This window comes from Anomaloglossus baeobatrachus, unplaced genomic scaffold, assembly GCF_048569485.1.
Source record: "Anomaloglossus baeobatrachus isolate aAnoBae1 unplaced genomic scaffold, aAnoBae1.hap1 Scaffold_3368, whole genome shotgun sequence".
Taxonomy (NCBI): Eukaryota; Metazoa; Chordata; class Amphibia; order Anura; family Aromobatidae; genus Anomaloglossus; species Anomaloglossus baeobatrachus.
This window is the reverse complement of record NW_027442743.1, coordinates 15,985-42,578: the sequence shown is the minus strand read 5'-3', so window position 1 is coordinate 42,578 and position 26,594 is coordinate 15,985. Positions and strand designations below refer to the sequence as shown.

The following is a 26,594-nucleotide window of genomic DNA, read 5'->3' as shown; positions in this document are numbered from 1 at the left end:
CCCAAAGCTGACCGGACCTCCGACCGGGATTATAAAAATTTCCCTTCTTAGCCAGAAGGCCGGGATAGGGCAATATGCTTGGAAAGTATGAATAGGCAAGGCGCGGCGTGCGACAGAGTCTGAGGCTTACTAGGGTCCCAACCTAGCAAGTTCAGACTCCCTCCAGGGTGTCCATTCCTGGGGCACATTGCACCATAACCCCCACACTTACTCAGTCTAATAGCCTCGATCCTGGTAGGGCCATGGTTTCCTCTAGATGGATATACTATCCTCCCAAAGTACTAACAAGCGCAACCTTCCAGTGTGCATTGCATCATTGTACTAAGGTGGCCGGAGCCTTAAACCACCTTTTCGAACGATACTACACTTGATCTTAGCCAAAAGGCCGAGAAGCGATAACCAGAATTGGTTTGGGCCTCGAGTGGCACCCTGGCCTATGCCGGACACATCTTAGGGAGAGAGAGCGAGAGGGAGACAAACCCACGCCTACACAAGACATTTTGTCACCCAAGCCAACCCTTGAAAAGGCTGCTTTGCAGAGCAAAAACAAGAAGAATGGTGCGTTTTGCAGCCGCCGCCCACTGCAATGAATCTGAATAACTCCTCCTTTAGGGCGCAAGCAACTCCCCTCCCCCTTGCAGTCTTTCCAATTCACGATACAAAAAGACGGACAGGACAGGTTGCCTGACTTTCCGTCACTGCCACCCTTTGCCATCCTTACCCGTAGAAAGCCCTTTCATCATCCCCAAACCCTAATCTTTTCCCTTTCCTTCCCAGCCCCCAAACCCTGCCCTCTGTACCTTTCTCACCACCCGCTTCCCTTCTCCTGTCATCCCCCTACCACCCGGGAAAAAAAGAGATTGCCCCCTCCTTCCACTAGCCCACCCTCCCACCCAAAGAACAACTTCTTCTGCGCAGCTTGTTTTCTAGGCAGCAGCGCTATTGTGATGTCATCGGGGGGCATTGTGACAAGCCGCCAGTGTTCCGTCTCTTCATGTTGTGCACTGTTCAAACCGAAAATACATCAACAGGCAGGCTACAGAAAAGCTTACTAACAAAGGTTAGAGAGGGGCTTTCTCAGAGGGCTTTTTACAGTTTGTCTATTCCCAATTAGCCGGTTTAGTATACTTAATGAAAGTACTAATTCTTTCATAGGCCGCCCATTCTTAGTATTTGACGTTCAGGTAACAACAGGTAACTTTATTTGGAGTGGAAGCAGAGAGATAACACCAGATGCCAATTGTAGATCCTCTCACACCTGTGGTCACTGCAGCATCTGACTCCACTTTGTCCAAAAGGGATCTATTCCATTCAATTACACATGATCTAGATTAGACTGACAACAAGATACTGCACGGGACATAGCAGAGTTGGTGAAGTTGAGTGGTGATGAGTTTGCTATTTGGATGAATAAAGCAAGTAAAAAGTGTGTTAGATAAAAATTCATTTCAATTCGCTAATCGGGCTAATATGAATCAGGTGAATCGAGTTCTGCTTTTGGAAACTGGGTTAAGAAGGGGTGCACCGTTCCTGGAGGTACTGCAATACCAGGTCAATGCGTGGAGTGGACAGAGCAAGCTCTTTTTCCATCTCCCTGTTCTAAAAATCCATTTAATATATGGTCCCCAGATAGGGGACGTATCAGATATTAAACTGATAAGAACAGATACTACACTTGATCTTAGCCAAAAGGCCGAGAAGCGATAACCAGAATTGGTTTGGGCCTCGAGTGGCACCCTGGCCTATGCCGGACACATCTTAGGGAGAGAGAGCGAGAGGGAGACAAACCCACGCCTACACAAGACATTTTGTCACCCAAGCCAACCCTTGAAAAGGCTGCTTTGCAGAGCAAAAACAAGAAGAATGGTGCGTTTTGCAGCCGCCGCCCACTGCAATGAATCTGAATAACTCCTCCTTTAGGGCGCAAGCAACTCCCCTCCCCCTTGCAGTCTTTCCAATTCACGATACAAAAAGACGGACAGGACAGGTTGCCTGACTTTCCGTCACTGCCACCCTTTGCCATCCTTACCCGTAGAAAGCCCTTTCATCATCCCCAAACCCTAATCTTTTCCCTTTCCTTCCCAGCCCCCAAACCCTGCCCTCTGTACCTTTCTCACCACCCGCTTCCCTTCTCCTGTCATCCCCCTACCACCCGGGAAAAAAAGAGATTGCCCCCTCCTTCCACTAGCCCACCCTCCCACCCAAAGAACAACTTCTTCTGCGCAGCTTGTTTTCTAGGCAGCAGCGCTATTGTGATGTCATCGGGGGGCATTGTGACAAGCCGCCAGTGTTCCGTCTCTTCATGTTGTGCACTGTTCAAACCGAAAATACATCAACAGGCAGGCTACAGAAAAGCTTACTAACAAAGGTTAGAGAGGGTCTTTCTCAGAGGGCTTTTTACAGTTTGTCTATTCCCAATTAGCCGGTTTAGTATACTTAATGAAAGTACTAATTCTTTCATAGGCCGCCCATTCTTAGTATTTGACGTTCAGGTAACAACAGGTAACTTTATTTGGAGTGGAAGCAGAGAGATAACACCAGATGCCAATTGTAGATCTTCTCACACCTGTGGTCACTGCAGCATCTGACTCCACTTTGTCCAAAAGGGATCTATTCCATTCAATTACACATGATCTAGATTAGACTGACAACAAGATACTGCACGGGACATAGCAGAGTTGGTGAAGTTGAGTGGTGATGAGTTTGCTATTTGGATGAATAAAGCAAGTAAAAAGTGTGTTAGATAAAAATTCATTTCAATTCGCTAATCGGGCTAATATGAATCAGGTGAATCGAGTTCTGCTTTTGGAAACTGGGTTAAGAAGGGGTGCACCGTTCCTGGAGGTACTGCAATACCAGGTCAATGCGTGGAGTGGACAGAGCAAGCTCTTTTTCCATCTCCCTGTTCTAAAAATCCATTTAATATATGGTCCCCAGATAGGGGACGTATCAGATATTAAACTGATAAGAACAGATACTACACTTGATCTTAGCCAAAAGGCCGAGAAGCGATAACCAGAATTGGTTTGGGCCTCGAGTGGCACCCTGGCCTATGCCGGACACATCTTAGGGAGAGAGAGCGAGAGGGAGACAAACCCACGCCTACACAAGACATTTTGTCACCCAAGCCAACCCTTGAAAAGGCTGCTTTGCAGAGCAAAAACAAGAAGAATGGTGCGTTTTGCAGCCGCCGCCCACTGCAATGAATCTGAATAACTCCTCCTTTAGGGCGCAAGCAACTCCCCTCCCCCTTGCAGTCTTTCCAATTCACGATACAAAAAGACGGACAGGACAGGTTGCCTGACTTTCCGTCACTGCCACCCTTTGCCATCCTTACCCGTAGAAAGCCCTTTCATCATCCCCAAACCCTAATCTTTTCCCTTTCCTTCCCAGCCCCCAAACCCTGCCCTCTGTACCTTTCTCACCACCCGCTTCCCTTCTCCTGTCATCCCCCTACCACCCGGGAAAAAAAGAGATTGCCCCCTCCTTCCACTAGCCCACCCTCCCACCCAAAGAACAACTTCTTCTGCGCAGCTTGTTTTCTAGGCAGCAGCGCTATTGTGATGTCATCGGGGGGCATTGTGACAAGCCGCCAGTGTTCCGTCTCTTCATGTTGTGCACTGTTCAAACCGAAAATACATCAACAGGCAGGCTACAGAAAAGCTTACTAACAAAGGTTAGAGAGGGGCTTTCTCAGAGGGCTTTTTACAGTTTGTCTATTCCCAATTAGCCGGTTTAGTATACTTAATGAAAGTACTAATTCTTTCATAGGCCGCCCATTCTTAGTATTTGACGTTCAGGTAACAACAGGTAACTTTATTTGGAGTGGAAGCAGAGAGATAACACCAGATGCCAATTGTAGATCCTCTCACACCTGTGGTCACTGCAGCATCTGACTCCACTTTGTCCAAAAGGGATCTATTCCATTCAATTACACATGATCTAGATTAGACTGACAACAAGATACTGCACGGGACATAGCAGAGTTGGTGAAGTTGAGTGGTGATGAGTTTGCTATTTGGATGAATAAAGCAAGTAAAAAGTGTGTTAGATAAAAATTCATTTCAATTCGCTAATCGGGCTAATATGAATCAGGTGAATCGAGTTCTGCTTTTGGAAACTGGGTTAAGAAGGGGTGCACCGTTCCTGGAGGTACTGCAATACCAGGTCAATGCGTGGAGTGGACAGAGCAAGCTCTTTTTCCATCTCCCTGTTCTAAAAATCCATTTAATATATGGTCCCCAGATAGGGGACGTATCAGATATTAAACTGATAAGAACAGATACTACACTTGATCTTAGCCAAAAGGCCGAGAAGCGATAACCAGAATTGGTTTGGGCCTCGAGTGGCACCCTGGCCTATGCCGGACACATCTTAGGGAGAGAGAGCGAGAGGGAGACAAACCCACGCCTACACAAGACATTTTGTCACCCAAGCCAACCCTTGAAAAGGCTGCTTTGCAGAGCAAAAACAAGAAGAATGGTGCGTTTTGCAGCCGCCGCCCACTGCAATGAATCTGAATAACTCCTCCTTTAGGGCGCAAGCAACTCCCCTCCCCCTTGCAGTCTTTCCAATTCACGATACAAAAAGACGGACAGGACAGGTTGCCTGACTTTCCGTCACTGCCACCCTTTGCCATCCTTACCCGTAGAAAGCCCTTTCATCATCCCCAAACCCTAATCTTTTCCCTTTCCTTCCCAGCCCCCAAACCCTGCCCTCTGTACCTTTCTCACCACCCGCTTCCCTTCTCCTGTCATCCCCCTACCACCCGGGAAAAAAAGAGATTGCCCCCTCCTTCCACTAGCCCACCCTCCCACCCAAAGAACAACTTCTTCTGCGCAGCTTGTTTTCTAGGCAGCAGCGCTATTGTGATGTCATCGGGGGGCATTGTGACAAGCCGCCAGTGTTCCGTCTCTTCATGTTGTGCACTGTTCAAACCGAAAATACATCAACAGGCAGGCTACAGAAAAGCTTACTAACAAAGGTTAGAGAGGGGCTTTCTCAGAGGGCTTTTTACAGTTTGTCTATTCCCAATTAGCCGGTTTAGTATACTTAATGAAAGTACTAATTCTTTCATAGGCCGCCCATTCTTAGTATTTGACGTTCAGGTAACAACAGGTAACTTTATTTGGAGTGGAAGCAGAGAGATAACACCAGATGCCAATTGTAGATCCTCTCACACCTGTGGTCACTGCAGCATCTGACTCCACTTTGTCCAAAAGGGATCTATTCCATTCAATTACACATGATCTAGATTAGACTGACAACAAGATACTGCACGGGACATAGCAGAGTTGGTGAAGTTGAGTGGTGATGAGTTTGCTATTTGGATGAATAAAGCAAGTAAAAAGTGTGTTAGATAAAAATTCATTTCAATTCGCTAATCGGGCTAATATGAATCAGGTGAATCGAGTTCTGCTTTTGGAAACTGGGTTAAGAAGGGGTGCACCGTTCCTGGAGGTACTGCAATACCAGGTCAATGCGTGGAGTGGACAGAGCAAGCTCTTTTTCCATCTCCCTGTTCTAAAAATCCATTTAATATATGGTCCCCAGATAGGGGACGTATCAGATATTAAACTGATAAGAACAGATACTACACTTGATCTTAGCCAAAAGGCCGAGAAGCGATAACCAGAATTGGTTTGGGCCTCGAGTGGCACCCTGGCCTATGCCGGACACATCTTAGGGAGAGAGAGCGAGAGGGAGACAAACCCACGCCTACACAAGACATTTTGTCACCCAAGCCAACCCTTGAAAAGGCTGCTTTGCAGAGCAAAAACAAGAAGAATGGTGCGTTTTGCAGCCGCCGCCCACTGCAATGAATCTGAATAACTCCTCCTTTAGGGCGCAAGCAACTCCCCTCCCCCTTGCAGTCTTTCCAATTCACGATACAAAAAGACGGACAGGACAGGTTGCCTGACTTTCCGTCACTGCCACCCTTTGCCATCCTTACCCGTAGAAAGCCCTTTCATCATCCCCAAACCCTAATCTTTTCCCTTTCCTTCCCAGCCCCCAAACCCTGCCCTCTGTACCTTTCTCACCACCCGCTTCCCTTCTCCTGTCATCCCCCTACCACCCGGAAAAAAAGAGATTGCCCCCTCCTTCCACTAGCCCACCCTCCCACCCAAAGAACAACTTCTTCTGCGCAGCTTGTTTTCTAGGCAGCAGCGCTATTGTGATGTCATCGGGGGGCATTGTGACAAGCCGCCAGTGTTCCGTCTCTTCATGTTGTGCACTGTTCAAACCGAAAATACATCAACAGGCAGGCTACAGAAAAGCTTACTAACAAAGGTTAGAGAGGGGCTTTCTCAGAGGGCTTTTTACAGTTTGTCTATTCCCAATTAGCCGGTTTAGTATACTTAATGAAAGTACTAATTCTTTCATAGGCCGCCCATTCTTAGTATTTGACGTTCAGGTAACAACAGGTAACTTTATTTGGAGTGGAAGCAGAGAGATAACACCAGATGCCAATTGTAGATCCTCTCACACCTGTGGTCACTGCAGCATCTGACTCCACTTTGTCCAAAAGGGATCTATTCCATTCAATTACACATGATCTAGATTAGACTGACAACAAGATACTGCACGGGACATAGCAGAGTTGGTGAAGTTGAGTGGTGATGAGTTTGCTATTTGGATGAATAAAGCAAGTAAAAAGTGTGTTAGATAAAAATTCATTTCAATTCGCTAATCGGGCTAATATGAATCAGGTGAATCGAGTTCTGCTTTTGGAAACTGGGTTAAGAAGGGGTGCACCGTTCCTGGAGGTACTGCAATACCAGGTCAATGCGTGGAGTGGACAGAGCAAGCTCTTTTTCCATCTCCCTGTTCTAAAAATCCATTTAATATATGGTCCCCAGATAGGGGACGTATCAGATATTAAACTGATAAGAACAGATACTACACTTGATCTTAGCCAAAAGGCCGAGAAGCGATAACCAGAATTGGTTTGGGCCTCGAGTGGCACCCTGGCCTATGCCGGACACATCTTAGGGAGAGAGAGCGAGAGGGAGACAAACCCACGCCTACACAAGACATTTTGTCACCCAAGCCAACCCTTGAAAAGGCTGCTTTGCAGAGCAAAAACAAGAAGAATGGTGCGTTTTGCAGCCGCCGCCCACTGCAATGAATCTGAATAACTCCTCCTTTAGGGCGCAAGCAACTCCCCTCCCCCTTGCAGTCTTTCCAATTCACGATACAAAAAGACGGACAGGACAGGTTGCCTGACTTTCCGTCACTGCCACCCTTTGCCATCCTTACCCGTAGAAAGCCCTTTCATCATCCCCAAACCCTAATCTTTTCCCTTTCCTTCCCAGCCCCCAAACCCTGCCCTCTGTACCTTTCTCACCACCCGCTTCCCTTCTCCTGTCATCCCCCTACCACCCGGGAAAAAAAGAGATTGCCCCCTCCTTCCACTAGCCCACCCTCCCACCCAAAGAACAACTTCTTCTGCGCAGCTTGTTTTCTAGGCAGCAGCGCTATTGTGATGTCATCGGGGGGCATTGTGACAAGCCGCCAGTGTTCCGTCTCTTCATGTTGTGCACTGTTCAAACCGAAAATACATCAACAGGCAGGCTACAGAAAAGCTTACTAACAAAGGTTAGAGAGGGGCTTTCTCAGAGGGCTTTTTACAGTTTGTCTATTCCCAATTAGCCGGTTTAGTATACTTAATGAAAGTACTAATTCTTTCATAGGCCGCCCATTCTTAGTATTTGACGTTCAGGTAACAACAGGTAACTTTATTTGGAGTGGAAGCAGAGAGATAACACCAGATGCCAATTGTAGATCCTCTCACACCTGTGGTCACTGCAGCATCTGACTCCACTTTGTCCAAAAGGGATCTATTCCATTCAATTACACATGATCTAGATTAGACTGACAACAAGATACTGCACGGGACATAGCAGAGTTGGTGAAGTTGAGTGGTGATGAGTTTGCTATTTGGATGAATAAAGCAAGTAAAAAGTGTGTTAGATAAAAATTCATTTCAATTCGCTAATCGGGCTAATATGAATCAGGTGAATCGAGTTCTGCTTTTGGAAACTGGGTTAAGAAGGGGTGCACCGTTCCTGGAGGTACTGCAATACCAGGTCAATGCGTGGAGTGGACAGAGCAAGCTCTTTTTCCATCTCCCTGTTCTAAAAATCCATTTAATATATGGTCCCCAGATAGGGGACGTATCAGATATTAAACTGATAAGAACAGATACTACACTTGATCTTAGCCAAAAGGCCGAGAAGCGATAACCAGAATTGGTTTGGGCCTCGAGTGGCACCCTGGCCTATGCCGGACACATCTTAGGGAGAGAGAGCGAGAGGGAGACAAACCCACGCCTACACAAGACATTTTGTCACCCAAGCCAACCCTTGAAAAGGCTGCTTTGCAGAGCAAAAACAAGAAGAATGGTGCGTTTTGCAGCCGCCGCCCACTGCAATGAATCTGAATAACTCCTCCTTTAGGGCGCAAGCAACTCCCCTCCCCCTTGCAGTCTTTCCAATTCACGATACAAAAAGACGGACAGGACAGGTTGCCTGACTTTCCGTCACTGCCACCCTTTGCCATCCTTACCCGTAGAAAGCCCTTTCATCATCCCCAAACCCTAATCTTTTCCCTTTCCTTCCCAGCCCCCAAACCCTGCCCTCTGTACCTTTCTCACCACCCGCTTCCCTTCTCCTGTAATCCCCCTACCACCCGGGAAAAAAAGAGATTGCCCCCTCCTTCCACTAGCCCACCCTCCCACCCAAAGAACAACTTCTTCTGCGCAGCTTGTTTTCTAGGCAGCAGCGCTATTGTGATGTCATCGGGGGGCATTGTGACAAGCCGCCAGTGTTCCGTCTCTTCATGTTGTGCACTGTTCAAACCGAAAATACATCAACAGGCAGGCTACAGAAAAGCTTACTAACAAAGGTTAGAGAGGGGCTTTCTCAGAGGGCTTTTTACAGTTTGTCTATTCCCAATTAGCCGGTTTAGTATACTTAATGAAAGTACTAATTCTTTCATAGGCCGCCCATTCTTAGTATTTGACGTTCAGGTAACAACAGGTAACTTTATTTGGAGTGGAAGCAGAGAGATAACACCAGATGCCAATTGTAGATCCTCTCACACCTGTGGTCACTGCAGCATCTGACTCCACTTTGTCCAAAAGGGATCTATTCCATTCAATTACACATGATCTAGATTAGACTGACAACAAGATACTGCACGGGACATAGCAGAGTTGGTGAAGTTGAGTGGTGATGAGTTTGCTATTTGGATGAATAAAGCAAGTAAAAAGTGTGTTAGATAAAAATTCATTTCAATTCGCTAATCGGGCTAATATGAATCAGGTGAATCGAGTTCTGCTTTTGGAAACTGGGTTAAGAAGGGGTGCACCGTTCCTGGAGGTACTGCAATACCAGGTCAATGCGTGGAGTGGACAGAGCAAGCTCTTTTTCCATCTCCCTGTTCTAAAAATCCATTTAATATATGGTCCCCAGATAGGGGACGTATCAGATATTAAACTGATAAGAACAGATACTACACTTGATCTTAGCCAAAAGGCCGAGAAGCGATAACCAGAATTGGTTTGGGCCTCGAGTGGCACCCTGGCCTATGCCGGACACATCTTAGGGAGAGAGAGCGAGAGGGAGACAAACCCACGCCTACACAAGACATTTTGTCACCCAAGCCAACCCTTGAAAAGGCTGCTTTGCAGAGCAAAAACAAGAAGAATGGTGCGTTTTGCAGCCGCCGCCCACTGCAATGAATCTGAATAACTCCTCCTTTAGGGCGCAAGCAACTCCCCTCCCCCTTGCAGTCTTTCCAATTCACGATACAAAAAGACGGACAGGACAGGTTGCCTGACTTTCCGTCACTGCCACCCTTTGCCATCCTTACCCGTAGAAAGCCCTTTCATCATCCCCAAACCCTAATCTTTTCCCTTTCCTTCCCAGCCCCCAAACCCTGCCCTCTGTACCTTTCTCACCACCCGCTTCCCTTCTCCTGTCATCCCCCTACCACCCGGGAAAAAAAGAGATTGCCCCCTCCTTCCACTAGCCCACCCTCCCACCCAAAGAACAACTTCTTCTGCGCAGCTTGTTTTCTAGGCAGCAGCGCTATTGTGATGTCATCGGGGGGCATTGTGACAAGCCGCCAGTGTTCCGTCTCTTCATGTTGTGCACTGTTCAAACCGAAAATACATCAACAGGCAGGCTACAGAAAAGCTTACTAACAAAGGTTAGAGAGGGGCTTTCTCAGAGGGCTTTTTACAGTTTGTCTATTCCCAATTAGCCGGTTTAGTATACTTAATGAAAGTACTAATTCTTTCATAGGCCGCCCATTCTTAGTATTTGACGTTCAGGTAACAACAGGTAACTTTATTTGGAGTGGAAGCAGAGAGATAACACCAGATGCCAATTGTAGATCCTCTCACACCTGTGGTCACTGCAGCATCTGACTCCACTTTGTCCAAAAGGGATCTATTCCATTCAATTACACATGATCTAGATTAGACTGACAACAAGATACTGCACGGGACATAGCAGAGTTGGTGAAGTTGAGTGGTGATGAGTTTGCTATTTGGATGAATAAAGCAAGTAAAAAGTGTGTTAGATAAAAATTCATTTCAATTCGCTAATCGGGCTAATATGAATCAGGTGAATCGAGTTCTGCTTTTGGAAACTGGGTTAAGAAGGGGTGCACCGTTCCTGGAGGTACTGCAATACCAGGTCAATGCGTGGAGTGGACAGAGCAAGCTCTTTTTCCATCTCCCTGTTCTAAAAATCCATTTAATATATGGTCCCCAGATAGGGGACGTATCAGATATTAAACTGATAAGAACAGATACTACACTTGATCTTAGCCAAAAGGCCGAGAAGCGATAACCAGAATTGGTTTGGGCCTCGAGTGGCACCCTGGCCTATGCCGGACACATCTTAGGGAGAGAGAGCGAGAGGGAGACAAACCCACGCCTACACAAGACATTTTGTCACCCAAGCCAACCCTTGAAAAGGCTGCTTTGCAGAGCAAAAACAAGAAGAATGGTGCGTTTTGCAGCCGCCGCCCACTGCAATGAATCTGAATAACTCCTCCTTTAGGGCGCAAGCAACTCCCCTCCCCCTTGCAGTCTTTCCAATTCACGATACAAAAAGACGGACAGGACAGGTTGCCTGACTTTCCGTCACTGCCACCCTTTGCCATCCTTACCCGTAGAAAGCCCTTTCATCATCCCCAAACCCTAATCTTTTCCCTTTCCTTCCCAGCCCCCAAACCCTGCCCTCTGTACCTTTCTCACCACCCGCTTCCCTTCTCCTGTCATCCCCCTACCACCCGGGAAAAAAAGAGATTGCCCCCTCCTTCCACTAGCCCACCCTCCCACCCAAAGAACAACTTCTTCTGCGCAGCTTGTTTTCTAGGCAGCAGCGCTATTGTGATGTCATCGGGGGGCATTGTGACAAGCCGCCAGTGTTCCGTCTCTTCATGTTGTGCACTGTTCAAACCGAAAATACATCAACAGGCAGGCTACAGAAAAGCTTACTAACAAAGGTTAGAGAGGGGCTTTCTCAGAGGGCTTTTTACAGTTTGTCTATTCCCAATTAGCCGGTTTAGTATACTTAATGAAAGTACTAATTCTTTCATAGGCCGCCCATTCTTAGTATTTGACGTTCAGGTAACAACAGGTAACTTTATTTGGAGTGGAAGCAGAGAGATAACACCAGATGCCAATTGTAGATCCTCTCACACCTGTGGTCACTGCAGCATCTGACTCCACTTTGTCCAAAAGGGATCTATTCCATTCAATTACACATGATCTAGATTAGACTGACAACAAGATACTGCACGGGACATAGCAGAGTTGGTGAAGTTGAGTGGTGATGAGTTTGCTATTTGGATGAATAAAGCAAGTAAAAAGTGTGTTAGATAAAAATTCATTTCAATTCGCTAATCGGGCTAATATGAATCAGGTGAATCGAGTTCTGCTTTTGGAAACTGGGTTAAGAAGGGGTGCACCGTTCCTGGAGGTACTGCAATACCAGGTCAATGCGTGGAGTGGACAGAGCAAGCTCTTTTTCCATCTCCCTGTTCTAAAAATCCATTTAATATATGGTCCCCAGATAGGGGACGTATCAGATATTAAACTGATAAGAACAGATACTACACTTGATCTTAGCCAAAAGGCCGAGAAGCGATAACCAGAATTGGTTTGGGCCTCGAGTGGCACCCTGGCCTATGCCGGACACATCTTAGGGAGAGAGAGCGAGAGGGAGACAAACCCACGCCTACACAAGACATTTTGTCACCCAAGCCAACCCTTGAAAAGGCTGCTTTGCAGAGCAAAAACAAGAAGAATGGTGCGTTTTGCAGCCGCCGCCCACTGCAATGAATCTGAATAACTCCTCCTTTAGGGCGCAAGCAACTCCCCTCCCCCTTGCAGTCTTTCCAATTCACGATACAAAAAGACGGACAGGACAGGTTGCCTGACTTTCCGTTACTGCCACCCTTTGCCATCCTTACCCGTAGAAAGCCCTTTCATCATCCCCAAACCCTAATCTTTTCCCTTTCCTTCCCAGCCCCCAAACCCTGCCCTCTGTACCTTTCTCACCACCCGCTTCCCTTCTCCTGTCATCCCCCTACCACCCGGGAAAAAAAGAGATTGCCCCCTCCTTCCACTAGCCCACCCTCCCACCCAAAGAACAACTTCTTCTGCGCAGCTTGTTTTCTAGGCAGCAGCGCTATTGTGATGTCATCGGGGGGCATTGTGACAAGCCGCCAGTGTTCCGTCTCTTCATGTTGTGCACTGTTCAAACCGAAAATACATCAACAGGCAGGCTACAGAAAAGCTTACTAACAAAGGTTAGAGAGGGGCTTTCTCAGAGGGCTTTTTACAGTTTGTCTATTCCCAATTAGCCGGTTTAGTATACTTAATGAAAGTACTAATTCTTTCATAGGCCGCCCATTCTTAGTATTTGACGTTCAGGTAACAACAGGTAACTTTATTTGGAGTGGAAGCAGAGAGATAACACCAGATGCCAATTGTAGATCCTCTCACACCTGTGGTCACTGCAGCATCTGACTCCACTTTGTCCAAAAGGGATCTATTCCATTCAATTACACATGATCTAGATTAGACTGACAACAAGATACTGCACGGGACATAGCAGAGTTGGTGAAGTTGAGTGGTGATGAGTTTGCTATTTGGATGAATAAAGCAAGTAAAAAGTGTGTTAGATAAAAATTCATTTCAATTCGCTAATCGGGCTAATATGAATCAGGTGAATCGAGTTCTGCTTTTGGAAACTGGGTTAAGAAGGGGTGCACCGTTCCTGGAGGTACTGCAATACCAGGTCAATGCGTGGAGTGGACAGAGCAAGCTCTTTTTCCATCTCCCTGTTCTAAAAATCCATTTAATATATGGTCCCCAGATAGGGGACGTATCAGATATTAAACTGATAAGAACAGATACTACACTTGATCTTAGCCAAAAGGCCGAGAAGCGATAACCAGAATTGGTTTGGGCCTCGAGTGGCACCCTGGCCTATGCCGGACACATCTTAGGGAGAGAGAGCGAGAGGAAGACAAACCCACGCCTACACAAGACATTTTGTCACCCAAGCCAACCCTTGAAAAGGCTGCTTTGCAGAGCAAAAACAAGAAGAATGGTGCGTTTTGCAGCCGCCGCCCACTGCAATGAATCTGAATAACTCCTCCTTTAGGGCGCAAGCAACTCCCCTCCCCCTTGCAGTCTTTCCAATTCACGATACAAAAAGACGGACAGGACAGGTTGCCTGACTTTCCGTCACTGCCACCCTTTGCCATCCTTACCCGTAGAAAGCCCTTTCATCATCCCCAAACCCTAATCTTTTCCCTTTCCTTCCCAGCCCCCAAACCCTGCCCTCTGTACCTTTCTCACCACCCGCTTCCCTTCTCCTGTCATCCCCCTACCACCCGGGAAAAAAAGAGATTGCCCCCTCCTTCCACTAGCCCACCCTCCCACCCAAAGAACAACTTCTTCTGCGCAGCTTGTTTTCTAGGCAGCAGCGCTATTGTGATGTCATCGGGGGGCATTGTGACAAGCCGCCAGTGTTCCGTCTCTTCATGTTGTGCACTGTTCAAACCGAAAATACATCAACAGGCAGGCTACAGAAAAGCTTACTAACAAAGGTTAGAGAGGGGCTTTCTCAGAGGGCTTTTTACAGTTTGTCTATTCCCAATTAGCCGGTTTAGTATACTTAATGAAAGTACTAATTCTTTCATAGGCCGCCCATTCTTAGTATTTGACGTTCAGGTAACAACAGGTAACTTTATTTGGAGTGGAAGCAGAGAGATAACACCAGAAGCCAATTGTAGATCCTCTCACACCTGTGGTCACTGCAGCATCTGACTCCACTTTGTCCAAAAGGGATCTATTCCATTCAATTACACATGATTTAGATTAGACTGACAACAAGATACTGCACGGGACATAGCAGAGTTGGTGAAGTTGAGTGGTGATGAGTTTGCTATTTGGATGAATAAAGCAAGTAAAAAGTGTGTTAGATAAAAATTCATTTCAATTCGCTAATCGGGCTAATATGAATCAGGTGAATCGAGTTCTGCTTTTGGAAACTGGGTTAAGAAGGGGTGCACCGTTCCTGGAGGTACTGCAATACCAGGTCAATGCGTGGAGTGGACAGAGCAAGCTCTTTTTCCATCTCCCTGTTCTAAAAATCCATTTAATATATGGTCCCCAGATAGGGGACGTATCAGATATTAAACTGATAAGAACAGATACTACACTTGATCTTAGCCAAAAGGCCGAGAAGCGATAACCAGAATTGGTTTGGGCCTCGAGTGGCACCCTGGCCTATGCCGGACACATCTTAGGGAGAGAGAGCGAGAGGGAGACAAACCCACGCCTACACAAGACATTTTGTCACCCAAGCCAACCCTTGAAAAGGCTGCTTTGCAGAGCAAAAACAAGAAGAATGGTGCGTTTTGCAGCCGCCGCCCACTGCAATGAATCTGAATAACTCCTCCTTTAGGGCGCAAGCAACTCCCCTCCCCCTTGCAGTCTTTCCAATTCACGATACAAAAAGACGGACAGGACAGGTTGCCTGACTTTCCGTCACTGCCACCCTTTGCCATCCTTACCCGTAGAAAGCCCTTTCATCATCCCCAAACCCTAATCTTTTCCCTTTCCTTCCCAGCCCCCAAACCCTGCCCTCTGTACCTTTCTCACCACCCGCTTCCCTTCTCCTGTCATCCCCCTACCACCCGGGAAAAAAAGAGATTGCCCCCTCCTTCCACTAGCCCACCCTCCCACCCAAAGAACAACTTCTTCTGCGCAGCTTGTTTTCTAGGCAGCAGCGCTATTGTGATGTCATCGGGGGGCATTGTGACAAGCCGCCAGTGTTCCGTCTCTTCATGTTGTGCACTGTTCAAACCGAAAATACATCAACAGGCAGGCTACAGAAAAGCTTACTAACAAAGGTTAGAGAGGGGCTTTCTCAGAGGGCTTTTTACAGTTTGTCTATTCCCAATTAGCCGGTTTAGTATACTTAATGAAAGTACTAATTCTTTCATAGGCCGCCCATTCTTAGTATTTGACGTTCAGGTAACAACAGGTAACTTTATTTGGAGTGGAAGCAGAGAGATAACACCAGATGCCAATTGTAGATCCTCTCACACCTGTGGTCACTGCAGCATCTGACTCCACTTTGTCCAAAAGGGATCTATTCCATTCAATTACACATGATCTAGATTAGACTGACAACAAGATACTGCACGGGACATAGCAGAGTTGGTGAAGTTGAGTGGTGATGAGTTTGCTATTTGGATGAATAAAGCAAGTAAAAAGTGTGTTAGATAAAAATTCATTTCAATTCGCTAATCGGGCTAATATGAATCAGGTGAATCGAGTTCTGCTTTTGGAAACTGGGTTAAGAAGGGGTGCACCGTTCCTGGAGGTACTGCAATACCAGGTCAATGCGTGGAGTGGACAGAGCAAGCTCTTTTTCCATCTCCCTGTTCTAAAAATCCATTTAATATATGGTCCCCAGATAGGGGACGTATCAGATATTAAACTGATAAGAACAGATACTACACTTGATCTTAGCCAAAAGGCCGAGAAGCGATAACCAGAATTGGTTTGGGCCTCGAGTGGCACCCTGGCCTATGCCGGACACATCTTAGGGAGAGAGAGCGAGAGGGAGACAAACCCACGCCTACACAAGACATTTTGTCACCCAAGCCAACCCTTGAAAAGGCTGCTTTGCAGAGCAAAAACAAGAAGAATGGTGCGTTTTGCAGCCGCCGCCCACTGCAATGAATCTGAATAACTCCTCCTTTAGGGCGCAAGCAACTCCCCTCCCCCTTGCAGTCTTTCCAATTCACGATACAAAAAGACGGACAGGACAGGTTGCCTGACTTTCCGTCACTGCCACCCTTTGCCATCCTTACCCGTAGAAAGCCCTTTCATCATCCCCAAACCCTAATCTTTTCCCTTTCCTTCCCAGCCCCCAAACCCTGCCCTCTGTACCTTTCTCACCACCCGCTTCCCTTCTCCTGTCATCCCCCTACCACCCGGGAAAAAAAGAGATTGCCCCCTCCTTCCACTAGCCCACCCTCCCACCCAAAGAACAACTTCTTCTGCGCAGCTTGTTTTCTAGGCAGCAGCGCTATTGTGATGTCATCGGGGGGCATTGTGACAAGCCGCCAGTGTTCCGTCTCTTCATGTTGTGCACTGTTCAAACCGAAAATACATCAACAGGCAGGCTACAGAAAAGCTTACTAACAAAGGTTAGAGAGGGGCTTTCTCAGAGGGCTTTTTACAGTTTGTCTATTCCCAATTAGCCGGTTTAGTATACTTAATGAAAGTACTAATTCTTTCATAGGCCGCCCATTCTTAGTATTTGACGTTCAGGTAACAACAGGTAACTTTATTTGGAGTGGAAGCAGAGAGATAACACCAGATGCCAATTGTAGATCCTCTCACACCTGTGGTCACTGCAGCATCTGACTCCACTTTGTCCAAAAGGGATCTATTCCATTCAATTACACATGATCTAGATTAGACTGACAACAAGATACTGCACGGGACATAGCAGAGTTGGTGAAGTTGAGTGGTGATGAGTTTGCTATTTGGATGAATAAAGCAAGTAAAAAGTGTGTTAGATAAAAATTCATTTCAATTCGCTAATCGGGCTAATATGAATCAGGTGAATCGAGTTCTGCTTTTGGAAACTGGGTTAAGAAGGGGTGCACCGTTCCTGGAGGTACTGCAATACCAGGTCAATGCGTGGAGTGGACAGAGCAAGCTCTTTTTCCATCTCCCTGTTCTAAAAATCCATTTAATATATGGTCCCCAGATAGGGGACGTATCAGATATTAAACTGATAAGAACAGATACTACACTTGATCTTAGCCAAAAGGCCGAGAAGCGATAACCAGAATTGGTTTGGGCCTCGAGTGGCACCCTGGCCTATGCCGGACACATCTTAGGGAGAGAGAGCGAGAGGGAGACAAACCCACGCCTACACAAGACATTTTGTCACCCAAGCCAACCCTTGAAAAGGCTGCTTTGCAGAGCAAAAACAAGAAGAATGGTGCGTTTTGCAGCCGCCGCCCACTGCAATGAATCTGAATAACTCCTCCTTTAGGGCGCAAGCAACTCCCCTCCCCCTTGCAGTCTTTCCAATTCACGATACAAAAAGACGGACAGGACAGGTTGCCTGACTTTCCGTCACTGCCACCCTTTGCCATCCTTACCCGTAGAAAGCCCTTTCATCATCCCCAAACCCTAATCTTTTCCCTTTCCTTCCCAGCCCCCAAACCCTGCCCTCTGTACCTTTCTCACCACCCGCTTCCCTTCTCCTGTCATCCCCCTACCACCCGGGAAAAAAAGAGATTGCCCCCTCCTTCCACTAGCCCACCCTCCCACCCAAAGAACAACTTCTTCTGCGCAGCTTGTTTTCTAGGCAGCAGCGCTATTGTGATGTCATCGGGGGGCATTGTGACAAGCCGCCAGTGTTCCGTCTCTTCATGTTGTGCACTGTTCAAACCGAAAATACATCAACAGGCAGGCTACAGAAAAGCTTACTAACAAAGGTTAGAGAGGGGCTTTCTCAGAGGGCTTTTTACAGTTTGTCTATTCCCAATTAGCCGGTTTAGTATACTTAATGAAAGTACTAATTCTTTCATAGGCCGCCCATTCTTAGTATTTGACGTTCAGGTAACAACAGGTAACTTTATTTGGAGTGGAAGCAGAGAGATAACACCAGATGCCAATTGTAGATCCTCTCACACCTGTGGTCACTGCAGCATCTGACTCCACTTTGTCCAAAAGGGATCTATTCCATTCAATTACACATGATCTAGATTAGACTGACAACAAGATACTGCACGGGACATAGCAGAGTTGGTGAAGTTGAGTGGTGATGAGTTTGCTATTTGGATGAATAAAGCAAGTAAAAAGTGTGTTAGATAAAAATTCATTTCAATTCGCTAATCGGGCTAATATGAATCAGGTGAATCGAGTTCTGCTTTTGGAAACTGGGTTAAGAAGGGGTGCACCGTTCCTGGAGGTACTGCAATACCAGGTCAATGCGTGGAGTGGACAGAGCAAGCTCTTTTTCCATCTCCCTGTTCTAAAAATCCATTTAATATATGGTCCCCAGATAGGGGACGTATCAGATATTAAACTGATAAGAACAGATACTACACTTGATCTTAGCCAAAAGGCCGAGAAGCGATAACCAGAATTGGTTTGGGCCTCGAGTGGCACCCTGGCCTATGCCGGACACATCTTAGGGAGAGAGAGCGAGAGGGAGACAAACCCACGCCTACACAAGACATTTTGTCACCCAAGCCAACCCTTGAAAAGGCTGCTTTGCAGAGCAAAAACAAGAAGAATGGTGCGTTTTGCAGCCGCCGCCCACTGCAATGAATCTGAATAACTCCTCCTTTAGGGCGCAAGCAACTCCCCTCCCCCTTGCAGTCTTTCCAATTCACGATACAAAAAGACGGACAGGACAGGTTGCCTGACTTTCCGTCACTGCCACCCTTTGCCATCCTTACCCGTAGAAAGCCCTTTCATCATCCCCAAACCCTAATCTTTTCCCTTTCCTTCCCAGCCCCCAAACCCTGCCCTCTGTACCTTTCTCACCACCCGCTTCCCTTCTCCTGTCATCCCCCTACCACCCGGGAAAAAAAGAGATTGCCCCCTCCTTCCACTAGCCCACCCTCCCACCCAAAGAACAACTTCTTCTGCGCAGCTTGTTTTCTAGGCAGCAGCGCTATTGTGATGTCATCGGGGGGCATTGTGACAAGCCGCCAGTGTTCCGTCTCTTCATGTTGTGCACTGTTCAAACCGAAAATACATCAACAGGCAGGCTACAGAAAAGCTTACTAACAAAGGTTAGAGAGGGGCTTTCTCAGAGGGCTTTTTACAGTTTGTCTATTCCCAATTAGCCGGTTTAGTATACTTAATGAAAGTACTAATTCTTTCATAGGCCGCCCATTCTTAGTATTTGACGTTCAGGTAACAACAGGTAACTTTATTTGGAGTGGAAGCAGAGAGATAACACCAGATGCCAATTGTAGATCCTCTCACACCTGTGGTCACTGCAGCATCTGACTCCACTTTGTCCAAAAGGGATCTATTCCATTCAATTACACATGATCTAGATTAGACTGACAACAAGATACTGCACGGGACATAGCAGAGTTGGTGAAGTTGAGTGGTGATGAGTTTGCTATTTGGATGAATAAAGCAAGTAAAAAGTGTGTTAGATAAAAATTCATTTCAATTCGCTAATCGGGCTAATATGAATCAGGTGAATCGAGTTCTGCTTTTGGAAACTGGGTTAAGAAGGGGTGCACCGTTCCTGGAGGTACTGCAATACCAGGTCAATGCGTGGAGTGGACAGAGCAAGCTCTTTTTCCATCTCCCTGTTCTAAAAATCCATTTAATATATGGTCCCCAGATAGGGGACGTATCAGATATTAAACTGATAAGAACAGATACTACACTTGATCTTAGCCAAAAGGCCGAGAAGCGATAACCAGAATTGGTTTGGGCCTCGAGTGGCACCCTGGCCTATGCCGGACACATCTTAGGGAGAGAGAGCGAGAGGGAGACAAACCCACGCCTACACAAGACATTTTGTCACCCAAGCCAACCCTTGAAAAGGCTGCTTTGCAGAGCAAAAACAAGAAGAATGGTGCATTTTGCAGCCGCCGCCCACTGCAATGAATCTGAATAACTCCTCCTTTAGGGCGCAAGCAACTCCCCTCCCCCTTGCAGTCTTTCCAATTCACGATACAAAAAGACGGACAGGACAGGTTGCCTGACTTTCCGTCACTGCCACCCTTTGCCATCCTTACCCGTAGAAAGCCCTTTCATCATCCCCAAACCCTAATCTTTTCCCTTTCCTTCCCAGCCCCCAAACCCTGCCCTCTGTACCTTTCTCACCACCCGCTTCCCTTCTCCTGTCATCCCCCTACCACCCGGGAAAAAAAGAGATTGCCCCCTCCTTCCACTAGCCCACCCTCCCACCCAAAGAACAACTTCTTCTGCGCAGCTTGTTTTCTAGGCAGCAGCGCTATTGTGATGTCATCGGGGGGCATTGTGACAAGCCGCCAGTGTTCCGTCTCTTCATGTTGTGCACTGTTCAAACCGAAAATACATCAACAGGCAGGCTACAGAAAAGCTTACTAACAAAGGTTAGAGAGGGGCTTTCTCAGAGGGCTTTTTACAGTTTGTCTATTCCCAATTAGCCGGTTTAGTATACTTAATGAAAGTACTAATTCTTTCATAGGCCGCCCATTCTTAGTATTTGACGTTCAGGTAACAACAGGTAACTTTATTTGGAGTGGAAGCAGAGAGATAACACCAGATGCCAATTGTAGATCCTCTCACACCTGTGGTCACTGCAGCATCTGACTCCACTTTGTCCAAAAGGGATCTATTCCATTCAATTACACATGATCTAGATTAGACTGACAACAAGATACTGCACGGGACATAGCAGAGTTGGTGAAGTTGAGTGGTGATGAGTTTGCTATTTGGATGAATAAAGCAAGTAAAAAGTGTGTTAGATAAAAATTCATTTCAATTCGCTAATCGGGCTAATATGAATCAGGTGAATCGAGTTCTGCTTTTGGAAACTGGGTTAAGAAGGGGTGCACCGTTCCTGGAGGTACTGCAATACCAGGTCAATGCGTGGAGTGGACAGAGCAAGCTCTTTTTCCATCTCCCTGTTCTAAAAATCCATTTAATATATGGTCCCCAGATAGGGGACGTATCAGATATTAAACTGATAAGAACAGATACTACACTTGATCTTAGCCAAAAGGCCGAGAAGCGATAACCAGAATTGGTTTGGGCCTCGAGTGGCACCCTGGCCTATGCCGGACACATCTTAGGGAGAGAGAGCGAGAGGGAGACAAACCCACGCCTACACAAGACATTTTGTCACCCAAGCCAACCCTTGAAAAGGCTGCTTTGCAGAGCAAAAACAAGAAGAATGGTGCGTTTTGCAGCCGCCGCCCACTGCAATGAATCTGAATAACTCCTCCTTTAGGGCGCAAGCAACTCCCCTCCCCCTTGCAGTCTTTCCAATTCACGATACAAAAAGACGGACAGGACAGGTTGCCTGACTTTCCGTCACTGCCACCCTTTGCCATCCTTACCCGTAGAAAGCCCTTTCATCATCCCCAAACCCTAATCTTTTCCCTTTCCTTCCCAGCCCCCAAACCCTGCCCTCTGTACCTTTCTCACCACCCGCTTCCCTTCTCCTGTCATCCCCCTACCGCCCGGGAAAAAAAGAGATTGCCCCCTCCTTCCACTAGCCCACCCTCCCACCCAAAGAACAACTTCTTCTGCGCAGCTTGTTTTCTAGGCAGCAGCGCTATTGTGATGTCATCGGGGGGCATTGTGACAAGCCGCCAGTGTTCCGTCTCTTCATGTTGTGCACTGTTCAAACCGAAAATACATCAACAGGCAGGCTACAGAAAAGCTTACTAACAAAGGTTAGAGAGGGGCTTTCTCAGAGGGCTTTTTACAGTTTGTCTATTCCCAATTAGCCGGTTTAGTATACTTAATGAAAGTACTAATTCTTTCATAGGCCGCCCATTCTTAGTATTTGACGTTCAGGTAACAACAGGTAACTTTATTTGGAGTGGAAGCAGAGAGATAACACCAGATGCCAATTGTAGATCCTCTCACACCTGTGGTCACTGCAGCATCTGACTCCACTTTGTCCAAAAGGGATCTATTCCATTCAATTACACATGATCTAGATTAGACTGACAACAAGATACTGCACGGGACATAGCAGAGTTGGTGAAGTTGAGTGGTGATGAGTTTGCTATTTGGATGAATAAAGCAAGTAAAAAGTGTGTTAGATAAAAATTCATTTCAATTCGCTAATCGGGCTAATATGAATCAGGTGAATCGAGTTCTGCTTTTGGAAACTGGGTTAAGAAGGGGTGCACCGTTCCTGGAGGTACTGCAATACCAGGTCAATGCGTGGAGTGGACAGAGCAAGCACTTTTTCCATCTCCCTGTTCTAAAAATCCATTTAATATATGGTCCCCAGATAGGGGACGTATCAGATATTAAACTGATAAGAACAGATACTACACTTGATCTTAGCCAAAAGGCCGAGAAGCGATAACCAGAATTGGTTTGGGCCTCGAGTGGCACCCTGGCCTATGCCGGACACATCTTAGGGAGAGAGAGCGAGAGGGAGACAAACCCACGCCTACACAAGACATTTTGTCACCCAAGCCAACCCTTGAAAAGGCTGCTTTGCAGAGCAAAAACAAGAAGAATGGTGCGTTTTGCAGCCGCCGCCCACTGCAATGAATCTGAATAACTCCTCCTTTAGGGCGCAAGCAACTCCCCTCCCCCTTGCAGTCTTTCCAATTCACGATACAAAAAGACGGACAGGACAGGTTGCCTGACTTTCCGTCACTGCCACCCTTTGCCATCCTTACCCGTAGAAAGCCCTTTCATCATCCCCAAACCCTAATCTTTTCCCTTTCCTTCCCAGCCCCCAAACCCTGCCCTCTGTACCTTTCTCACCACCCGCTTCCCTTCTCCTGTCATCCCCCTACCGCCCGGGAAAAAAAGAGATTGCCCCCTCCTTCCACTAGCCCACCCTCCCACCCAAAGAACAACTTCTTCTGCGCAGCTTGTTTTCTAGGCAGCAGCGCTATTGTGATGTCATCGGGGGGCATTGTGACAAGCCGCCAGTGTTCCGTCTCTTCATGTTGTGCACTGTTCAAACCGAAAATACATCAACAGGCAGGCTACAGAAAAGCTTACTAACAAAGGTTAGAGAGGGGCTTTCTCAGAGGGCTTTTTACAGTTTGTCTATTCCCAATTAGCCGGTTTAGTATACTTAATGAAAGTACTAATTCTTTCATAGGCCGCCCATTCTTAGTATTTGACGTTCAGGTAACAACAGGTAACTTTATTTGGAGTGGAAGCAGAGAGATAACACCAGATGCCAATTGTAGATCCTCTCACACCTGTGGTCACTGCAGCATCTGACTCCACTTTGTCCAAAAGGGATCTATTCCATTCAATTACACATGATCTAGATTAGACTGACAACAAGATACTGCACGGGACATAGCAGAGTTGGTGAAGTTGAGTGGTGATGAGTTTGCTATTTGGATGAATAAAGCAAGTAAAAAGTGTGTTAGATAAAAATTCATTTCAATTCGCTAATCGGGCTAATATGAATCAGGTGAATCGAGTTCTGCTTTTGGAAACTGGGTTAAGAAGGGGTGCACCGTTCCTGGAGGTACTGCAATACCAGGTCAATGCGTGGAGTGGACAGAGCAAGCTCTTTTTCCATCTCCCTGTTCTAAAAATCCATTTAATATATGGTCCCCAGATAGGGGACGTATCAGATATTAAACTGATAAGAACAGATACTACACTTGATCTTAGCCAAAAGGCCGAGAAGCGATAACCAGAATTGGTTTGGGCCTCGAGTGGCACCCTGGCCTATGCCGGACACATCTTAGGGAGAGAGAGCGAGAGGGAGACAAACCCACGCCTACACAAGACATTTTGTCACCCAAGCCAACCCTTGAAAAGGCTGCTTTGCAGAGCAAAAACAAGAAGAATGGTGCGTTTTGCAGCCGCCGCCCACTGCAATGAATCTGAATAACTCCTCCTTTAGGGCGCAAGCAACTCCCCTCCCCCTTGCAGTCTTTCCAATTCACGATACAAAAAGACGGACAGGACAGGTTGCCTGACTTTCCGTCACTGCCACCCTTTGCCATCCTTACCCGTAGAAAGCCCTTTCATCATCCCCAAACCCTAATCTTTTCCCTTTCCTTCCCAGCCCCCAAACCCTGCCCTCTGTACCTTTCTCACCACCCGCTTCCCTTCTCCTGTCATCCCCCTACCACCCGGGAAAAAAAGAGATTGCCCCCTCCTTCCACTAGCCCACCCTCCCACCCAAAGAACAACTTCTTCTGCGCAGCTTGTTTTCTAGGCAGCAGCGCTATTGTGATGTCATCGGGGGGCATTGTGACAAGCCGCCAGTGTTCCGTCTCTTCATGTTGTGCACTGTTCAAACCGAAAATACATCAACAGGCAGGCTACAGAAAAGCTTACTAACAAAGGTTAGAGAGGGGCTTTCTCAGAGGGCTTTTTACAGTTTGTCTATTCCCAATTAGCCGGTTTAGTATACTTAATGAAAGTACTAATTCTTTCATAGGCCGCCCATTCTTAGTATTTGACGTTCAGGTAACAACAGGTAACTTTATTTGGAGTGGAAGCAGAGAGATAACACCAGATGCCAATTGTAGATCCTCTCACACCTGTGGTCACTGCAGCATCTGACTCCACTTTGTCCAAAAGGGATCTATTCCATTCAATTACACATGATCTAGATTAGACTGACAACAAGATACTGCACGGGACATAGCAGAGTTGGTGAAGTTGAGTGGTGATGAGTTTGCTATTTGGATGAATAAAGCAAGTAAAAAGTGTGTTAGATAAAAATTCATTTCAATTCGCTAATCGGGCTAATATGAATCAGGTGAATCGAGTTCTGCTTTTGGAAACTGGGTTAAGAAGGGGTGCACCGTTCCTGGAGGTACTGCAATACCAGGTCAATGCGTGGAGTGGACAGAGCAAGCTCTTTTTCCATCTCCCTGTTCTAAAAATCCATTTAATATATGGTCCCCAGATAGGGGACGTATCAGATATTAAACTGATAAGAACAGATACTACACTTGATCTTAGCCAAAAGGCCGAGAAGCGATAACCAGAATTGGTTTGGGCCTCGAGTGGCACCCTGGCCTATGCCGGACACATCTTAGGGAGAGAGAGCGAGAGGGAGACAAACCCACGCCTACACAAGACATTTTGTCACCCAAGCCAACCCTTGAAAAGGCTGCTTTGCAGAGCAAAAACAAGAAGAATGGTGCGTTTTGCAGCCGCCGCCCACTGCAATGAATCTGAATAACTCCTCCTTTAGGGCGCAAGCAACTCCCCTCCCCCTTGCAGTCTTTCCAATTCACGATACAAAAAGACGGACAGGACAGGTTGCCTGACTTTCCGTCACTGCCACCCTTTGCCATCCTTACCCGTAGAAAGCCCTTTCATCATCCCCAAACCCTAATCTTTTCCCTTTCCTTCCCAGCCCCCAAACCCTGCCCTCTGTACCTTTCTCACCACCCGCTTCCCTTCTCCTGTCATCCCCCTACCACCCGGGAAAAAAAGAGATTGCCCCCTCCTTCCACTAGCCCACCCTCCCACCCAAAGAACAACTTCTTCTGCGCAGCTTGTTTTCTAGGCAGCAGCGCTATTGTGATGTCATCGGGGGGCATTGTGACAAGCCGCCAGTGTTCCGTCTCTTCATGTTGTGCACTGTTCAAACCGAAAATACATCAACAGGCAGGCTACAGAAAAGCTTACTAACAAAGGTTAGAGAGGGGCTTTCTCAGAGGGCTTTTTACAGTTTGTCTATTCCCAATTAGCCGGTTTAGTATACTTAATGAAAGTACTAATTCTTTCATAGGCCGCCCATTCTTAGTATTTGACGTTCAGGTAACAACAGGTAACTTTATTTGGAGTGGAAGCAGAGAGATAACACCAGATGCCAATTGTAGATCCTCTCACACCTGTGGTCACTGCAGCATCTGACTCCACTTTGTCCAAAAGGGATCTATTCCATTCAATTACACATGATCTAGATTAGACTGACAACAAGATACTGCACGGGACATAGCAGAGTTGGTGAAGTTGAGTGGTGATGAGTTTGCTATTTGGATGAATAAAGCAAGTAAAAAGTGTGTTAGATAAAAATTCATTTCAATTCGCTAATCGGGCTAATATGAATCAGGTGAATCGAGTTCTGCTTTTGGAAACTGGGTTAAGAAGGGGTGCACCGTTCCTGGAGGTACTGCAATACCAGGTCAATGCGTGGAGTGGACAGAGCAAGCTCTTTTTCCATCTCCCTGTTCTAAAAATCCATTTAATATATGGTCCCCAGATAGGGGACGTATCAGATATTAAACTGATAAGAACAGATACTACACTTGATCTTAGCCAAAAGGCCGAGAAGCGATAACCAGAATTGGTTTGGGCCTCGAGTGGCACCCTGGCC

The 26,594-nt window shown here is 46.8% G+C and overlaps 20 non-coding genes and 1 pseudogene across 20 annotated transcripts; all 21 read right to left on the bottom strand.

Annotated features, from left to right (window-relative positions):
• Positions 1–255: 255 nt before the first annotated feature.
• On the bottom strand, positions 256–397 carry LOC142271460 (U2 spliceosomal RNA; annotated as a pseudogene).
• Positions 398–1,514: 1,117 nt separating this feature from the next.
• LOC142271490 (U2 spliceosomal RNA) lies at positions 1,515–1,705 on the bottom strand. The gene has a single exon (XR_012736533.1). It is a non-coding gene; the product is annotated as a U2 spliceosomal RNA (small nuclear RNA).
• Positions 1,706–2,822: 1,117 nt separating this feature from the next.
• On the bottom strand, positions 2,823–3,013 carry LOC142271489 (U2 spliceosomal RNA). Its single transcript, XR_012736532.1, has one exon. It is a non-coding gene; the product is annotated as a U2 spliceosomal RNA (small nuclear RNA).
• A 1,117-nt stretch (positions 3,014–4,130) lies between these two features.
• Positions 4,131–4,321, bottom strand: LOC142271488 (U2 spliceosomal RNA). The gene has a single exon (XR_012736531.1). It is a non-coding gene; the product is annotated as a U2 spliceosomal RNA (small nuclear RNA).
• A 1,117-nt stretch (positions 4,322–5,438) lies between these two features.
• On the bottom strand, positions 5,439–5,629 carry LOC142271487 (U2 spliceosomal RNA). Its single transcript, XR_012736530.1, has one exon. It is a non-coding gene; the product is annotated as a U2 spliceosomal RNA (small nuclear RNA).
• Positions 5,630–6,745: 1,116 nt separating this feature from the next.
• LOC142271485 (U2 spliceosomal RNA) lies at positions 6,746–6,936 on the bottom strand. Its single transcript, XR_012736529.1, has one exon. It is a non-coding gene; the product is annotated as a U2 spliceosomal RNA (small nuclear RNA).
• Positions 6,937–8,053: 1,117 nt separating this feature from the next.
• LOC142271483 (U2 spliceosomal RNA) lies at positions 8,054–8,244 on the bottom strand. The gene has a single exon (XR_012736527.1). It is a non-coding gene; the product is annotated as a U2 spliceosomal RNA (small nuclear RNA).
• A 1,117-nt stretch (positions 8,245–9,361) lies between these two features.
• LOC142271482 (U2 spliceosomal RNA) lies at positions 9,362–9,552 on the bottom strand. Its single transcript, XR_012736526.1, has one exon. It is a non-coding gene; the product is annotated as a U2 spliceosomal RNA (small nuclear RNA).
• Positions 9,553–10,669: 1,117 nt separating this feature from the next.
• Positions 10,670–10,860, bottom strand: LOC142271481 (U2 spliceosomal RNA). Its single transcript, XR_012736525.1, has one exon. It is a non-coding gene; the product is annotated as a U2 spliceosomal RNA (small nuclear RNA).
• A 1,117-nt stretch (positions 10,861–11,977) lies between these two features.
• On the bottom strand, positions 11,978–12,168 carry LOC142271480 (U2 spliceosomal RNA). Its single transcript, XR_012736524.1, has one exon. It is a non-coding gene; the product is annotated as a U2 spliceosomal RNA (small nuclear RNA).
• A 1,117-nt stretch (positions 12,169–13,285) lies between these two features.
• Positions 13,286–13,476, bottom strand: LOC142271479 (U2 spliceosomal RNA). Its single transcript, XR_012736523.1, has one exon. It is a non-coding gene; the product is annotated as a U2 spliceosomal RNA (small nuclear RNA).
• Positions 13,477–14,593: 1,117 nt separating this feature from the next.
• Positions 14,594–14,784, bottom strand: LOC142271478 (U2 spliceosomal RNA). Its single transcript, XR_012736522.1, has one exon. It is a non-coding gene; the product is annotated as a U2 spliceosomal RNA (small nuclear RNA).
• Positions 14,785–15,901: 1,117 nt separating this feature from the next.
• LOC142271477 (U2 spliceosomal RNA) lies at positions 15,902–16,092 on the bottom strand. Its single transcript, XR_012736521.1, has one exon. It is a non-coding gene; the product is annotated as a U2 spliceosomal RNA (small nuclear RNA).
• Positions 16,093–17,209: 1,117 nt separating this feature from the next.
• LOC142271476 (U2 spliceosomal RNA) lies at positions 17,210–17,400 on the bottom strand. Its single transcript, XR_012736520.1, has one exon. It is a non-coding gene; the product is annotated as a U2 spliceosomal RNA (small nuclear RNA).
• A 1,117-nt stretch (positions 17,401–18,517) lies between these two features.
• LOC142271474 (U2 spliceosomal RNA) lies at positions 18,518–18,708 on the bottom strand. Its single transcript, XR_012736519.1, has one exon. It is a non-coding gene; the product is annotated as a U2 spliceosomal RNA (small nuclear RNA).
• Positions 18,709–19,825: 1,117 nt separating this feature from the next.
• Positions 19,826–20,016, bottom strand: LOC142271473 (U2 spliceosomal RNA). The gene has a single exon (XR_012736518.1). It is a non-coding gene; the product is annotated as a U2 spliceosomal RNA (small nuclear RNA).
• A 1,117-nt stretch (positions 20,017–21,133) lies between these two features.
• On the bottom strand, positions 21,134–21,324 carry LOC142271471 (U2 spliceosomal RNA). The gene has a single exon (XR_012736516.1). It is a non-coding gene; the product is annotated as a U2 spliceosomal RNA (small nuclear RNA).
• Positions 21,325–22,441: 1,117 nt separating this feature from the next.
• On the bottom strand, positions 22,442–22,632 carry LOC142271454 (U2 spliceosomal RNA). The gene has a single exon (XR_012736504.1). It is a non-coding gene; the product is annotated as a U2 spliceosomal RNA (small nuclear RNA).
• A 1,117-nt stretch (positions 22,633–23,749) lies between these two features.
• Positions 23,750–23,940, bottom strand: LOC142271470 (U2 spliceosomal RNA). Its single transcript, XR_012736515.1, has one exon. It is a non-coding gene; the product is annotated as a U2 spliceosomal RNA (small nuclear RNA).
• Positions 23,941–25,057: 1,117 nt separating this feature from the next.
• Positions 25,058–25,248, bottom strand: LOC142271468 (U2 spliceosomal RNA). Its single transcript, XR_012736514.1, has one exon. It is a non-coding gene; the product is annotated as a U2 spliceosomal RNA (small nuclear RNA).
• A 1,117-nt stretch (positions 25,249–26,365) lies between these two features.
• Positions 26,366–26,556, bottom strand: LOC142271467 (U2 spliceosomal RNA). The gene has a single exon (XR_012736513.1). It is a non-coding gene; the product is annotated as a U2 spliceosomal RNA (small nuclear RNA).
• Positions 26,557–26,594: the final 38 nt, after the last annotated feature.